Genomic DNA, 16,992 nt, shown 5'->3' on the forward strand with positions numbered 1-16,992 from the left:
TCAGGTCCTGGCTCCCACTGAGGTCACATTAACATGCAATAACACTATTAATTAATTAATTAATTAATTTATATAAAGTTTGTTAATTTATTTTGGGAGAGAGAGAGAGTACTTGTGTGTAAGTGGGAAGGGGCAGAGAGAGAGGGAAAGAGAGAATTCTAAGCATGCTCCAAACTGTCAGCACAGAGCCTGACGTTGGGTTTGAACTCATGAACTGTGAGATCATGACCTGAGCTGAAATTAAGAGTCAGACCCTTAGCTGAGCCACCCAGGTGCCCTCACAATAATTTATTTAAATTGAAAGTTCTTGGTAGGTTTACCTAGGAAGAACTAAAAAAGTAATTTGTTGATTCATTGAGAACTGCCACTGTCCACAAACTCTTTCTATCAGGCATTGACCATGACTACTTTAATAGTGTTCTTTTCAGTTTAAATTAGGTGTGTGGGAGTGAGGAAGAGAGGAGAGGATAGGGTAAGGGGAGAGAAAAAGAAATGAATGGCATTATCTTCTTTTAGTTATCCATGTTCCACTTGAATGTAAGCTCCTTTCAGAGAAGGGTTAGCCTGTTCACTTCCTGATCCCAACCTTCCACCATCTGTGTTTGCAGAATCCAGGCTAGCATCAAGTGAGCATTACTACACAAATAAATAAAATAATATTTCTAGATTTTCCCTTTCAGATGCTTTGTTTTTAGCCTGTATGAGAAATTTAATTGATTTTTACCCTGCTACTTTTTAAAAAAATGTTTGTTTATTTATTTATTTCTTTATTTGGAGAGAGTGAGCATGAGCAGGGGGAGGGACAGAGAGAAAGGGAGAGAGAGAATCCCCAGCAGACGTCACACTTAGCTCAGAGCCCAACATGGGGCTTGATCCCATCACCATGAGATCATGACTTGAGTTGAAATCAAGAGTTGGATGCTTAACTGACTGAGCCACCCAGGCACCCCATTACACTGCTACTTTGATATTATATAATATATATATATATATTTTATTTATTTATTTATTTATTTATTTATTTATTTATTTATTTATTTATTTATTTTAAGGAGACTCCATGCCCAATGTAGGATTTAAATTCATGACCCTGAGATCAAGGTTCAGACACTCAACAGATTGAACCACCCAGCACCCAATGTCCATTCCATTTTTAAATCAAATTAGAAACTGGATTCATGTTTTTAATAACTTCACTCTGGAAGATCTGTATTGTTTAGTAAGTGTGGGGATCCATCCAGGAGGTTGATCTTAACTGTGTAACTGGTATTGAATTGTCCATCAGATTAGGAAGCATTTATTTTTTTTTTAAAAATTTTTTTTTTCAACGTTTATTTATTTTTGGGACAGAGAGAGACAGAGCATGAACGGGGGAGGGGCAGAGAGAGAGGGAGACACAGAATCGGAAACAGGATCCAGGCTCCGAGCCATCAGCCCAGAGCCTGACATGGGGCTCGAACTCACGGACCGCGAGATCGTGACCTGGCTGAAGTCGGACGCTTAACCGACTGCGCCACCCAGGCGCCCCGATTAGGAAGCATTTAGTCATGTGTTAGAAAGCAAACTGCTTGCTTTCTTACTGCTTCTCTAACAAATTATCACAAAATTAGCAGCTTAATTTTGTGCACACATTTTAAAGCAACACATATTTATTCTCCTATAGTTCTGGAGGTCAGAAGTCTGAAACTTAATCTTGGGCTAAAATCAAGGCATCAGGAGGGTTGTGTTCCTTTTGGCTGCTCCAGGGGAAAATTGAACTTTTTAGAACTTTTTAGAGGCTGCCTGCCCTCCTTGTCTCATGGCTCTGAATGACTGCTGCCTCTGCTTCTCCTCTCTCTGCCCCTGACCCTCCTGCCTCTCTCTTATAAGGAACCTTGTGGTTACAGTTGGCCCAGCTGCATGATCAGGATAAATTCTCACTGTCAAGAAGTTTAACTTAATCATATCTGAAAAGTCACTTTTACCATGTAAGGTAACATATTCACCAATTTTGGTACTAGGATGTGGGCATATTTGGGGTCTGATATTCTGCTAACCACAGCAGCTGTTCAGTTAAATAAGACAAGAAAGGGCACATCTGGTTTAGAGTCTTACATCATGCTCTCAGGACTCTTTCTCTAGCTTTATGTCCCTTTGTATTAGTCTCTTGACAGGCAAGATCTTCCTCCAAAGAGAAAAAAATCGTCACCAGGAAACATGAATTCCATAAAATTCCATCAGTGCCCCATTTCCGAGAGTCTCTTTGATAGGGGTTAGATTTCATGTTCTTTCCACACTTAATCTATACTCATTCTCTGACTCTAATTGTCAGACTTGGGCCACCTGAGCTGGGGAGGGTTCAAGTTTATTCTCACTCAATCTCACAGATTGAATTATGAACAAGGGGTCATTTGCCAAGTGAAGAGTGCGCTACTTTTACTAGAAGAAGGGTGGTGGTTACTGGGTTGAAAAAACGAATTCATTTATCATAGGGCCCTTAGGATATAGGAGTCTGTGTGTTTCTTTAAAAAGCTTACTACAATCCACGGGACACTTTCAAAGCCCAGGGAAACTATCTGTTTATTATCAAGTTCACCAAGTTGTCTAATCACCATGGGAGGTCTTAGCCTGGCTTGGGCTACCATAGCTTATCATGAAGTTAATGATGCCTCTGGGGTGAAAGGCACTAATTTATTTTCAGTCCACATTGTCAGAATACACACGTGATTCAGCCACTCTGGTATTTCCCTGATAGGTAGTGGTGAGAGGGGCTAACCATGAGGCTATCTCTAAAGTGGGATTCTGGGCCTTGTCTATAAAACATTGTTCAAAAAGAGAAGGGTTACTTAAAAATTTTTGTGTTTCTTTTTAAATTTTTTTAGAATATTTATTTTTGAGAGAGAGAGAAAGACAAAGCACAAGCAGGGGAGGGACAGAGAGAGAGAGGGAGACACAGAATCTGAAGCAGGCTCCAGGCTCTGAGCTGTCAGCACAGAGCCCGAAGCAGGACTCGAACTTACGAGCCGTGAAATCATGACCTGAGCTGAAGTCAAATGCTCAACCAACTGAACCACCCAGGCACCCCCCAAATTTTTTTTTTTTCAATTCAAGTACAAAAATACATTCCCCAAACAATGTTCTACATAAATATGTGAACAAATAAATTATAAAAATAAGACATAAGGCTAAATTTCAATATAACCCTTTTCCACTTTATCCTGTCTCCTTTTCCCCAGGTATCAACTGGGTTTTATGTCAAATATGGCCTGAACATTTGCATTAGGTCATATGTAGTTTGCTTTGAAAGTCATAAGGCTTAAGTTTCTATTGTTGTAGCAATTTCAACAAAGAAGCGAAGTTTCCTTTTCTTCTATCATGTAGGGAATAATAAGAAAGAAGATTAAGAGCGTCTGGATGACTCAGTTAGTTAAGCATCTGACTCTCTTGGTTTCAGCTAAGGTCCTGATCTCACGGTTTCATGGTTTTGAGCCCTACTTTGGGCTCTGTGCTGGCAACATGGAGCTTGCTTGGGATTCCCTCTCTCTCTCTCTCTCTCTCTCTCTCTCCCTCCCACCCTCTCCCTCTCTCTGCTTCTCTTCTGCTTGCACTGTCTATGTCTCTCTCAAATAAATGTATAACCTTTTTTTTTTAAAAGAAAAAAGACCAAAATTCATTTATTATACAAACATTCCAGATACTTGACCAAATGACTTTCACTTTTACTTGGGCAAAGCTGATACTAATTCCTTTAGTGTCTTCCTCTAGGTCAAACTAGCTAATCCTTTCTTTCACTTTATTTTATTTTATTTTTAAAATTTTTTTAAATGCTTTTTTATTTTTGAGAGAGAGAGAAACAGAGACAGAGAGAGACAGAGCATGAGTGGGGGAGGGGCAGAGAGAGAGAGGAGAGAGGGAGACACAGAATCCGAAGCAGGCTCCAGGCTCTGAGCCATCGGCACGGAGCCCTACGTGGGGCTTGAACTCACCAATGGTGAGATCATGACCTGAGCCGAAGTCGGACGCTTAACTGACTGAGCCACCCAGGTGCCCCTCCTTTCTTTCACTTTAGTTGGGGATGTGTGTGCAAAAATACTTTTAGACAAGTAGATAATTTAAAAAACATTTTAGTCTATAAAATTTCACAACACAAATGCACACGCAGAGGATGACTCCTATATAACCATCCTCCAACTTCAACTCTTACCAAATCATCCTGTTTCATTCCAGGTAATTTTAAAACAAATCCTAGATACAAATTTCTTTCATAAACATAAGCATTCATTAAAAAACATTATCAATAAAGAGTTGTCAATAATACCTTAATCATTTATTTAGTAAATATTTAAAATTTCCCTGTTACTTCTCATTTGTAAAAATAATTTTTTTTTAAACATTTATTCATTTTTGAGAGTGAGAGAGACAGAGCATGAGCAGGGGAGAGTCAGAGAGAGAGGGAGACACAGAATCTGAAGTAGGCGCCAGGCTCCGAGCTGTCAGCACAGGGCCCGACGTGGAGCTCGAACTCACGGACTGCGAGATCACGACCTGAGCTGAAGTTGGACACTTAACTGGCTGAGCCACCCAGGCGCCCCTAAAAATAATTTTTTGAACAAATAAAGTTGATATGCCTTAGTTGATCTGCTCCTTTTAATCAATAGATTTAATCTTCTTTTAATCAATAGATTTCTCCTCTTTATCTTTCTTTTCTTTTTTCTTCATTCCTTTCTTCATTTCCTTGCAAATTATTTGTGGCAGCAGATGGTTGTCCTATAGGGATTCCTACAGATAGGATTTTGCTGGTTGTATCATGCATTTGACATGTTCTTTCATACTATGTATTTTCTCTCGATTGATTATTAGAACTATATTCAATTTATTATTATTATTTTATGCAAGATAAGATTATAAGAAGTGTTACTTATCAGAGATCTGAGAACCTATAAATGTGGTCAAAAAATTTTTGGTTAATTTATCTTGCCATCAGCAGGAAATATTTTTAAGGAAAATATATATTGTACAGAAGTATGTAAAAAAAGTCATTCTGCTTGCAAGATAAATATATTTATCTCAAAATGGGTATAGCCTGGGGATGTCTGGCCGACTTGGTAGAGCATGCAACCCTTGATTTTGGGGTTGTGAGTTCCAGCTCCATTTTAGGTAGAGATTACTTGAAAATAAAATCTTAAAAAAAATTAGACATAGCCTGTTCAGGAAGAACTTGTAATTTTTTGGGGCGCCTGGGTGGGTCAGTCGGTTGAGCGTCCGACTTTGGCTCAGGTCACGATCTCACAGCTAGTGAGTTCAAGCCCCACATTAGGCTCTGTGCTGACAGCTCAGAGCCTGGAGCCTGCTTCAGATTCTGTGTCTCCCTCTCTCTCTGCCCCTAACCCACTCGCATTCTGTCTCTGTTTCTCTCAAAAATAAATAAACATTAAAAAATTTTTAAGAACTTGTAATTTTTCTTTGCCTTTAATTATTTTTATTCTAGAGCTCTGCTCTTGATATCCTTTTCTAAAAAAACTATGTAGCTAACCAAACATACAAAAAATACATATAGTATATAATAAATTCTAGAGAAGAACAGTAAAGGGTGCACCCATATGCTTACCTTCCATCTAAAGAACTAGAGTGTTACCTGGTCTTTGATATTCCTGTGGATCCCTTCCTAAATTCACCCCTTTTATTCTCCTTCAGGTGTCCATTATTCCCTTGTTTTTCTTCATAATTTTACCATATTGATAATGGGTTCCTAAGTAGTATCTTTTAAATTCTGCCTATTTAGTGAAGTTTTATATAAATGGTATGATAAATATGATGTAAAAGTTACATATACTTCTGTGATTTGCTGGGTTTTTTTGCTCAAAACGTTGTTGTCATTCATCTGTGTCAGAGTTTTTCAAACTCAGTGCTATTGACATTTGAGGTTGGTAATTATTTTTTATGAGGTGCTGCCCTGTGTATCCTAAGGTGTTAACAGCATCCCTGGTTTCTACCCATGCTTCCCAGTCACTATACTCACAAATGTCTCCAGACATTGCCAAATGTCCCCTGGTGGACAAAATTGCCCCTAATTGAGAACCATTTGTCTGTGTTACTATGCATAGCAGAAGGGCATTCAATTTCACTGATGTAGATGATTTCATTGCCTGAATATGCTACTATTGATTTATCCATTCTTCTCTTGATGAAATTTGCATTTTCCCAGGTTTTTGGTATTACAAACCATGCTACTATGAATATATTTGTGCATGGCCCCTGGTATATATGTGCTATAATTCTTCTAGGAGTAGATATGTAAGAGTAGAAATGATGGCTCATGAAGTTTGCACATCTTCAACTTCAAAATCAAGGTCAAAATATTTTCCAGCTTTCTCCTTTCTTTTTACAGACATACATACACAGACATCCATAATCTATTATTTCTTAAGTATTATAATGCAAGTAAGTAGCATGGTTGCAGCTAGTGGAAAGAAACAATGATTAAAGTCAATGTTTCTTAGGAGCAAGAAAGTAGTTTTGTGTAGTGTTTTTAGAACTGAAAGTTGGTCCTCCATTTTCCCCACAAACCTGGTGTCTTTGAGAAAGAATGTTAAGGATGAAGAAAAACATAATTGTAAACCTCTGAAAATTTCCCATTTATTTAATACATATTTTCTGAGCCTATATTCCTGTTTATTTAGTCATCAAGATGAATAAAACACCATCCCTTTCACAAGAACCTGATGTTAGTCAGGTAGAAAGATAACAATAAACTGCAAAATGTTGTAATATGATAGATGACAAGGTAGAGATAAATATAAAAAATGTGAGAGGAGCAGAAAAGAAGAAATATCTAACTCAAGGTGTAAGGAAAAACTTCACAAAAGAATGGCATTTTTAAAAAAAGTTTATTTATTTTGAAAGAGAGAGTGTGTGCACGTGTGAGCTGGGGGAAGAACAGGAAAGGGGGAGAGAGAGAGAATCCCAAGCAGGCTCTGTCCTGTCAGCATAGAGCCAGACATGGGGCTGGAACTCCCGAATGGTGAGATCATGACCTGAACCAAAATCAAGAGTTGGATGCTTAACCGACCTAGCCACCCAGGTGCCCCAAGAATGAGATTTTTAAAAAGTTTTTTTTATTTATTTAAGTAATCTCTACACCCAATGTGGGACTTCAGCTAACTACCCTGAAATCGAAAGTTGCATGCTCTTCTAAGCCAGGTGCTCCAAGAATGCCTTTTTTTTTTTTTTAAATTTAAACTCAAGTAACATACAGTGTAATAATGGTTTCAGGGGTAGAACCTACTGGTTCATCACTTACATATAACACCCAGTGGTCATCCCAAGTGCCCTCCTTAATGATCATTACCCATTTAGCCCATCACTCCCCTCAACTCCCTCCAGCAACCTTTAGTTTGTTCTCTGTATTTAGGAGTCTGTTATGGTTTGCCTCCCTCTGTGTTTTTATTTACTTTTGGTTTTTTTGAAGATTTTTTAAAGCTTATTTATTTATTTTGAGAGAGAGAGAGAGAGAGCACAAGTAGGAGAGCAGAGAGGGAGAGGAAGAGAGAGAATCCCAAGCAGGCTCCACATTGTCAGGGCAGAGCCCAATGTGGGGCTCGAACTCACAAACTGTGAGATCATGACTCGAGCCAAAGTTGGATGCTTAATTGACTGAGCCACCCAGGCACCCCTCCCTCTCTGTTTTTAATCTTATTTTTCCTTCTCTTCCCCTATGTTCATCTGTTTTGTTTTTTAAATTTCATATATGAGTGAAATCATGATATTTGTCTTTCTCTAAGTGACTTATTCTGCTTAGTGTAATACATTCTTTTTCCATCCACATTATTGCAAATGGCAAGATTTCATTCTTTTTGATTGGTGAATAACATTCCATTGTATATATATGACATCTTCTTTATCCTTTCATCAGCTGCTAAACATTTGGGCTTATTCCATAACTTGACTATTGTTGATAGTGCTGCTATAAACATCAGGGTGCATGTGCCCCTCTGAATCAGCATTTTTGTATCGTTTAGGTAAGTACCAGGTTCTGTAATTGCTGGGTCATAGGGTAGCTCTTTTTGAGGAACCTCCATACAGTTTTCCATAGTGGCTACACCAGTTTGCATTCCCACCAACAGTGCAAGAGAGTTCCCCTTTCTCTACATCCTCACCAACACCTTTTGTTTCCTGAGTTGGTTATTTTAGCCATTCTGACATGTGTGAGGTGGTATCTCCTCGTATTTTTCCCTGATGATGAGTGATGTTGAGCATCTTTTCATGTGTTTGTTAGACATCTGGATGTCTTCTTTGGAAAAGTGTCTGTTCATGTTTTCTGCCTATTTCTTCACTGGATTATTTGTTTTTTGGAGTGAGTTTGATAAGTTCTTTATAGATATTGGATACTAACATTCTATCTGATATGAAGAATGCCACTTTTAAAAAATCATTAATTAGGGGCGCCTGGGTGGCGCAGTCGGTTAAGCGTCCGACTTCAGCCAGGTCACGATCCGACTTCAGCCAGGTCACGATCTCGCGGTCCGTGAGTTCGAGCCCCGCGTCGGGCTCTGGGCTGATGGCTCAGAGCCTGGAGCCTGTTTCCGATTGTGTGTCTCCCTCTCTCTCTGCCCCTCCCCCATTCATGCTCTGTCTCTCTCTGTCCCAAAAATAAATAAAAAAAACGTTGAAAAAAAAATTAACAAAAAAATTCATTAATTAAACACTTACTATATTCTTAATATGCTCCTGGCACTGTTTGGGGACTGAAAATATACCACCATTCAACAAAGGAATCACACTCTGATACAGCTGACATTCTAATGGAGGGTGACAGACACAAACAAATAAATATAGACTATGTTGGTTGGTTATAATGAAGCAGGATAGGAGGATATAGAGGTTCATGGAGGGACAGCTAGTAGGGGCAGGGGAAAGATTTTTTGATGAGATGATATTTGAACAGATCCATGAGTGAAGTGAGGGTAATATGGATGTCTAGAGGAAAAGTATACTAGGCATAAAAACAGGGTGTGCAAAAGCCTGAGGTGGGAGCCACTTGCATGTTTGGGGAACAGCAAAAGTAATGGACCAATTGGGCTTTGAAAGGGTCTGTAGGAATTTTTGAGGTTGTTGGGAACATTGGCAGCATGAATATCATGTGGAAGCACAAGGTATTAAAGAACAAAAAATTGAATTGTCTTATGTCTGGCATCTCAGGTGTATAGAAAGGGGCAAACAGCAAGAAGAGTTTTATGGGAGAAATGATGGGGTTGGAAAAGTAGATTGAGTACACAATGATTTTTATTATAATAACTTTCAAACATACAATGAAAGTAGAGGGAATACTATAATGAACCCCTATAGTTTCATCACCTAGGTTTTATAATTGTCTAGAATTGTCCTTTTTCTATTCCTCTTTCTTCTCCTTCTCCTTTTATGCTAAAGTATTTTAAAGCCTATCCCAGATGTCATATCATTTCTTCAACATAATTCAGAATATGTTTTCAAATATATAAACTTTTAAAAATACAAAAGTACAATGTCATTATCACATTCAACAAACTTAACATTTTCTTGGCACCATCCAATAGCCAACCCATATTTAAATTTCACAGATTGTCTAAAATTTTTAACTAATTTATTTATTCAAATGAATATGCAAATGAGCCCTACCCATTACATTTGGCTGTTGTGTCTTTAATCTTTTTAAAATTTTTCTTGCCATTGAACTTGAAGAAACTGGATCTGCTGTCCTGTGAATGTCCTACATTCTGAGTTTATCTTATTTGACATTCAAATTATTACTCTAACCCTGGCGCTTATTGTAAACTGGAAGTTAGCACTAAATGCTTGATGAGATTTAGGTTTTTGAAAGGAAAAGTTCACAAGTGGTACTGGATGCTTTGTATGTTTCATGTTAGGAAGCATACATTTTCTGGTTGTCCAGCTTTAGTGATTCATCGTTGAGTGGTATGGATTTAGGGATGATTACCTAGAAGTTAGAACTGCATACATAAATGCTAAGGTGGCATTGAGGAAATCGGTCATCTCCCTTCATCACAAACGGAACTGCAATGAGAACCTCGGTATAATCAAGGATGTCTAAACTTCAACTAATGCATCTTGCTTTCACAGGTGATGTAATGCAATATAGATGAAACAGCAGAAACATAACATTGACTGTTCTTTGGGGTTGATCCCAAGAAAGAAATAGGGAATAAAATAAAGATAGTAAAGAGAAAGATGAAGTGATACATACCAAACAATGGGGAAAAAATTCTCTTCTCATACTGTCCCATCCAAGAGAAACTCCATTTCCAGATTAAATGATCCAAATATAGGCCACTTGGACAATGGAGAGTATTTCTTGAATTATAGAATATAAAGCACTTTATTTTATTTATTTTTTTTTAAATTTTTTTTTAACGTTTATTTATTTTTGAGATAGAGAGAGAGACAGAGCATGAATGGGGGAGGGCCAGAGAGAGGGAGACACAGAATCCGAAACAGGCACCAGGCTCTGAGCTGTCAGCACAGAGCCCGATGCGGGGCTCGAACTCACGGACCGCGAGATCATGACCTGAGCCGAAGTCGGCCGCCCAACCGACTGAGCCACCCAGGCGCCCCTAAAGCACTTTATTTTAGACATTATCTCCTGATGTCTGATTTCACCAATGTGGAACCTGAGGCTATAAGATATTGTTATTAAAAACTCACATGGGGGGTGCCTGGGTGGCTCAGTTAGTTAAGCTTCCAACTTTGGCTCAGGAACTCTGAGTGGTGGTTTGTGAGTTTGAGCCCCATGTTGGGCTCTGTGCTGACAGCTTGGAGCCTGGAGCCTGCTTCAGATTCTGTGTCTCCCTCTCTCTCTGCCCCTCCCTCACTTGTGCTCTGTCTCTCTCTGTCTCTCAGAAATGAATAAATGTAAAAAAAAATAAATAAAAAAAACCTCACACAGTGAAAGTCTTGATTTTTATGGAAAACTTTCCTCTCTGTTACATCATTAAAATCAGCATTAAAAATGCTGTAATTTCTCTTGTCTTAATACACACACACACACACAAACTTGTTTTGACCCCAGTCCCCAATTCAAGTTTATAAATCAACTCCTGTAAAGAGTTCCTGTGTTCTGAATTCCATACTCCTGAATCAAACATTCCATTTGATTTCACTGCTTGGACATCTAATAGACATCTAAAATTTAACATTGACTGTAACAGAACTCTTGACCTTCTTTCCATACTCTACCTCCAGCTCTTCACACCTTAGTGACAACTTCGTTCTTCCAATTAGTCAGGCCAAATACATGTAGTCATCCTTGACTTTTCTTCTTTTCTCATTCCTCATACTCTTTCCATTGGAAAATCCTGAGCTACCTAACTTTCCAGTATCTTGGAAACTGGCCACCTTTGCTATCTCCATCCTAGTCCAAGTCACTATCATCTCTTACATATCCTTTGCCCCCTACAGTCTATTTCCAGCATGTAGCCAGAGTGACCTTTACAAAAGTTAGATCATGTTACAGCTTTGCTCAAGCCTCTAATGGCTTCTTACCTCACACTGAACAAAAGATGAAGTCTTAATTATAATGAGGACTTGTTTTACCTGCAAGGACTTGTTTTACTGGAGTCCTGTCACCGTCCTAACCTCACCTACCACTCTCCCCACCTGATCACTACCCTTCAGCCACAATTACCTCCTTGTGTCAGACCACTTGCTGCTGCTTCCTTAGAACCTTTGCACATATTCTGCCCTCTCTCTGATTCTTTTCCTTCAAGTATCTGGTTGGATGTCTCCCTTACTTTGTTTGTTGTCCGTTACACCTTTTCAATAAAACTATACCTGACTCCTCTGTTTGAAATCCTCACCTCTATTTTCTATCTCTAATTATCTCCCTCATCTGCTTGCTTTCTTTATATTACACTTAATCTCTTCTATATGAACTTGAAGCATGAAATTAACACTATTTAACCACTTTCAATCTACTGATATGATAGTAGTATATGGTTCAATGAATAATTTATTGCTATATTTTCCAGTTGAAATTAAACTGTGCTACTGATTAGTGGGTGACATTTAATAAATATTGGCTGGCTGGCTGGCTGGCTGGTTGGCTGAATGAACAAATGGTCAGCCTAGATAGTTATATTATGTAGAAATGAAAGAATAAATTCAGTAGTGAGGCTGCAGCTAATTTATATTGGGAATTTAGATAAATGATTTGAATATTATGGAAAGAGGAGACTTGATCCTAAAATAGCCTCTTTTATTTCTTTCAAGGCCTATGCTATCAGTCACATTTTCTGACTTTTAAAGAGTTAATTCTTCAAAGTTTATGGGTTTAGAGAGCAATGAGCTAGACTGCCTACCCACTGCCCTGTACTGGGGCAGACTGCTGGTTCGTTAATTAAATCCACTCACTTCTTCCTTAGTAACAGAATCCCAGTTCTGTTCAGTGAGGCAGTTTCCAGCTAAGAGAACATTTTCCACAGCCTTTCTTACAACCAGGTATGGCCGATAAGACATAAGTGGCAAATCATTGGAAAAGCTGTTTATACGAACCTAGCTTAGTTGGGAGCATTCTGTCTCTTTGTTTTTCTCCTTTCCTCCCCACCCCCCTGCTGTCTGAAATGATTCCAGGAGTTCTAGTAACCCTACTGAGATATGAAGTACCTTGAGGATGGAGCCTTTTCTGAAGGTGGCAAAATACAAAAAAGGAAGAATTACAGTCTAATGATGACATCACAAAACTGCCATCCATATTCTGAATTGTCCACTTCTGAACCTCTTTTATATTTAAAGAAATAAACCCATATATGTTTTTAAAGCTACTGTTTTAATTTGTATGCTGCTTCTTTTTATTGTGCAGGGCAGTTCTGTTATTCATAGTTTATTGCAATTCCTAAAAGAAAGTGATGTTACGTATTTACATAGGGTGTGTAAGTCACACCCAATACTAAAATGGCTCAAAAAAAATTATTGGAGAAACTCCTGATTACAGATAAGTTTCTAAGTTACATGTAAAAAGATTAATTTATGAAAGAGGTGATTCTTTTAATTTTAACAGATTTATTGATATATGTTTCACCTACCATTAAATTTATCCATGTAAGGGGTGCCTGGGTAGCTTAGTTAAGTGTCCAACTTTGGTTCAGGTCATGCGTCGGACTCTGTGCTGACAGCTCGGAGCCTGGAGCTGCTTCAGATTCTGTGGTTCCCTCTCTCTCTGCCCCTCTCCCGCTTGTACTCTCTCTCTCAAAAATAAACAAACACTTAAAAAATATAAATTTATAAATTTATCCATTTAGAGTATATAGCTCAGGGTTTTTTGATATATTGAGAGTTGTGGAACTGTCCCTAATCTAATTTCATAACATTTTCAACACCCCAAGGAAAAGCCTCATACCCATTAATAGTCATTTTCCCTTTCCTACTTCCCATCTTCCCCACTGACTTCTGCTGTTGGCCTATCCTTAGAGCCTAGCAATCAGTAGTCTACTTTCTGTCTTTCTGGATTTGCCTATTCTTGACATTTCACATGAATGGAATCCTACAATATGCAATCTTTTGTGATTGACTTCTTTTACTTAGCATAATGTCTTTTTTTTTTTAAGTTTATTTATTTTGATATATATGGAGAGTGAGCAAAAGGGGCAGAGAGCGTGGGAGAGAATCCCAAGCAGGCTTCACATTGTCAGCACAGAGCGCCATGTGGAGCTCAAACTCATGAACCATGAGATCATGTCCTGGGCTGAAATCAAGAGTCAGATGCCCAGCCAACTGAGTCACCCATGTGCCCCTTAGCATAATGTTTTCAAGGTTCAACCATGTAGCCTGTATTGGTACTTCATGATTTTTTATGACCAAGTTATATTTCATTGTATGGATATACCACATTTTGTTTGTCTCTTCATCAGCTGATGGATATTTAAGTTGTTTCCATATTTGACTCTTATGAATAATGGTTCTATGATTGTTCATGTATGTTTCCGTGTATACAAATATTTTCATTTCTCTTAGGTAAATACCTAGGTTGGAATTGCTGGTCATATGATAACTCTGTGTTTTATTTTATTTTATTTTATTTTATTTTATTTTATTTTATTTTATTTTATTTTATTATTTTATTTTATTTTATTTTATTTTTTAATGTTTATTTTTGAGAGAGAGAGAGAGAGAGAGAGAACGAGAACAAGAACAAGCAGGGAAGGGGCAGAGAGAGAGGGAGACACAGACACTGAAGTAGGCTCCAGGCTCTGAGCTGTCAGCACAGACCCCAACGCGGGGCTCAGACTCACGAACTGTGACATCATGACCTGAGCTGAAGTTGGACGCTTAACCGACTGAGCCATCCAGGTGCCCCATAACTCCATGTTTAACATGTTGAGGAGTGGCCAAACTATTTCCAAAATGTCTACACCATTTTTCAGTCCCACCAGAAATTTATGAGGATTCTGATTTCTGTACATTCTCTACCACACTTATTATTATCTGTGTTTTTCATTATAGTCTTCCTAGTAAAGATGAAGTAGTATGTCACTGTGGTTCTGATTTACATTTACCTAATGACTAATGATTTTGAGCATCTTTTTATTTGTTTACTAGCCATTATGTATCTTCTTTGCAGAAATGTCTATTCAAATCCCTTGCCTATTTTTAAATTGGATTATTAGTCTTGTTATTGTCAAGTCATGGTTTTTAATGTTCTGAATATAAGTCCCTTCTCAGATACAGGATTTAAAAATATTTTCGCCCATTCTGTGAATTGTCTTTTCACTCTTTTTGTTGCACAGAAGGTTTAGTTCTGACGAAGCTCAGTTCATCTGTTTTCCTTTTGTGTCATGTGCTTGTGGTGTTATATCCAAGAAATCATTCACTGAGTAACCCAGTGTCTAGAAGATTTACTTGTATTTTTTCCTCTAAGTGTTTTATAGTTTTAGCTCTTACATTCAATTCTATTATCCTTTTTAGTGAATATTTGTGTATATTGTGAGGTAGGACTGTCTGAATTCATCCTTTTGGATGTATACATCTAGTTGTCCCAGAGCGATTTGTTGAAAATGCTATTCTCTTCTCAATGTTTTCACATGAGGGTTGATGTCTGGACTTGCAATTTTATTCCATTATCTATATGTCTATCCATCAGTATCTCACTGTCTTAATTACTTGTAGCTTTGCAGTAGGTCAGTATAAGTTCTTCAAATTTTTTTTTTGCAGGTATTTTTTTTAATTTTAATTTTAATTTTCTTAAATTTATATCCAAATTAGCATATAGTGCAACAATGATTTCAGGAGTAGATTCCTTAGTGCCCCTTACCCATTTATATCTTCCCCCCTCTCACAACCTTTCTTGTAACCCTCAGTTTGTTCTCCATATTTATGAGTCTCTTCTGTTTTGTCCCCCTCCCTGTTTTTATATTATCTTTGTTTCCCTTCCCTTATGTTCATCTGTTTTGTCTCTTAAAGTCCTCATATGAGTGAAGTCATATGATTTTTGTCTTTCTCTGACTAATTTCACTTAGCATAATACCCTCCAGTTGCATCCACGTAGTTGCAAATGGCAAGATTTCATTCTTTTTGATTGCCGAGTAATACTCCATTGTATATATATACCACATCTTCTTTATCCATTCATCCATCGATGGACATGTGGGCTCTTTCCATACTTTGGCTGTTGTTGGTAGTGCTGTTATAACGTTGGAGTGCATGTGTCCCTTTGAAATAGCACACCTGTATCCCTTGGATAAATGCCTAGTAGTGCATTTGCTGGGTCGTAGGGTAGTTCTATTTTTAGTTTTTTTGAGGAACCTCCATACTGTTTTCCAGAGTGGCTGCACCAGCTTGTATTCCCATCAACTTTGTTTTTTGTTATTTTTTTTTTTCAAGATTGTTTTGGCTCTTCAAAGTCTCTTGAATTCCCATATGAATTTTAGTACCAGCTTGCCAATTTCTGGGAAAAAAATAGCTGGACTTTTGACAGTGATTTTGTTGAATTTGTGGATTAGTTTGGGCAGTATTGTCATCATAACAATGTTTTTTTTTTTTTCTGATTCATGAACATGAAATGTATTTTCATTTATTCAGATCTTTAATTTTATTTAACACTATGTTGAGGGTTCATTGTCAGGACTTGAGGTTCTTTTGTTAAGTTTTCCCTAGACATTTTATTTTATTTTATTTTATTTGTTACGATTATAAATGAGATTGCTTAGTTTTATTTTCAGATTGTTCATTGCTTGTAGATAGAAATACAGTTGATTTTTGTATATTGCTCTTGTAGCCTACACACTTGTGGAATTCATTTGTTAGTTCTAGTAGTTTTTTTAGTGGATCCTGAAGAGATTTCATATACAAAATCATAATCTGCAAATAGAAGTTTTACATCTTGCTTTCCAGTAGTTTTTGATCTAATTGCCTTGACCAGAACTTCCATAACAATGTTGATAAACGTGAGTACTGCCATCCTTGTCTTATTTCTGATCTTAGGGGAAGAAGCATGGTGTTAGCTGTGGTTTACCATAAATATCCTTATCAAATTGAGGAAGTTCTTTTCTATTTCCTCATCTTTTAAGTGTTTTAAGTAAGTTTTGTCAAATGCATTTTCTGTACTGATAAGTTCATGGATTTTTTTGGGGGGGAGGTCTTTTTTGTCTATAATACGGTGTATTACATTGATTTTTTTTTGTGTGTGTGTTAAACGAAGCTTATACTGTGGGATAAATCCACCTTGATCATGATGTATGAATCTTTTATCTTTTGTTGAATATGGTTTGCAGGTATTTTGATGAAGCTTTTTGTGTCTGTATTTATAGGAAGGATTAGCCTATTGTTTTCATGATTCTTTTTCAAAAACTTTCAAAATTTTCTGTGGGGTGGGAACAAAGAAGCTAGGAAAAAAATCTTTTTAAAATTTTGAAATAATTCCAGACTTAATAATCTGACAAAGAATACCTATATACCTTTCACTCAAATTCCCCAAATGTTAATATCTAAACACACTTGCTTTAGCATATTCTCTTTGTGTGTATATAC

General features: G+C 37.5%; 1 long non-coding RNA gene across 1 annotated transcript in view; it reads left to right on the forward strand.

Annotated features, from left to right (window-relative positions):
* Positions 1-16,992, forward strand: part of LOC121036206 (uncharacterized) — a 149,568-nt gene that overhangs the window by 24,309 nt on the left and 108,267 nt on the right. The gene's annotated exons all lie outside the window — the stretch shown is intronic.

Source organism: Herpailurus yagouaroundi, unplaced genomic scaffold (assembly GCF_014898765.1).
Source record: "Herpailurus yagouaroundi ecotype Mexico unplaced genomic scaffold, PumYag 162, whole genome shotgun sequence".
In the NCBI taxonomy this organism is placed as follows: Eukaryota; Metazoa; Chordata; class Mammalia; order Carnivora; family Felidae; genus Herpailurus; species Herpailurus yagouaroundi.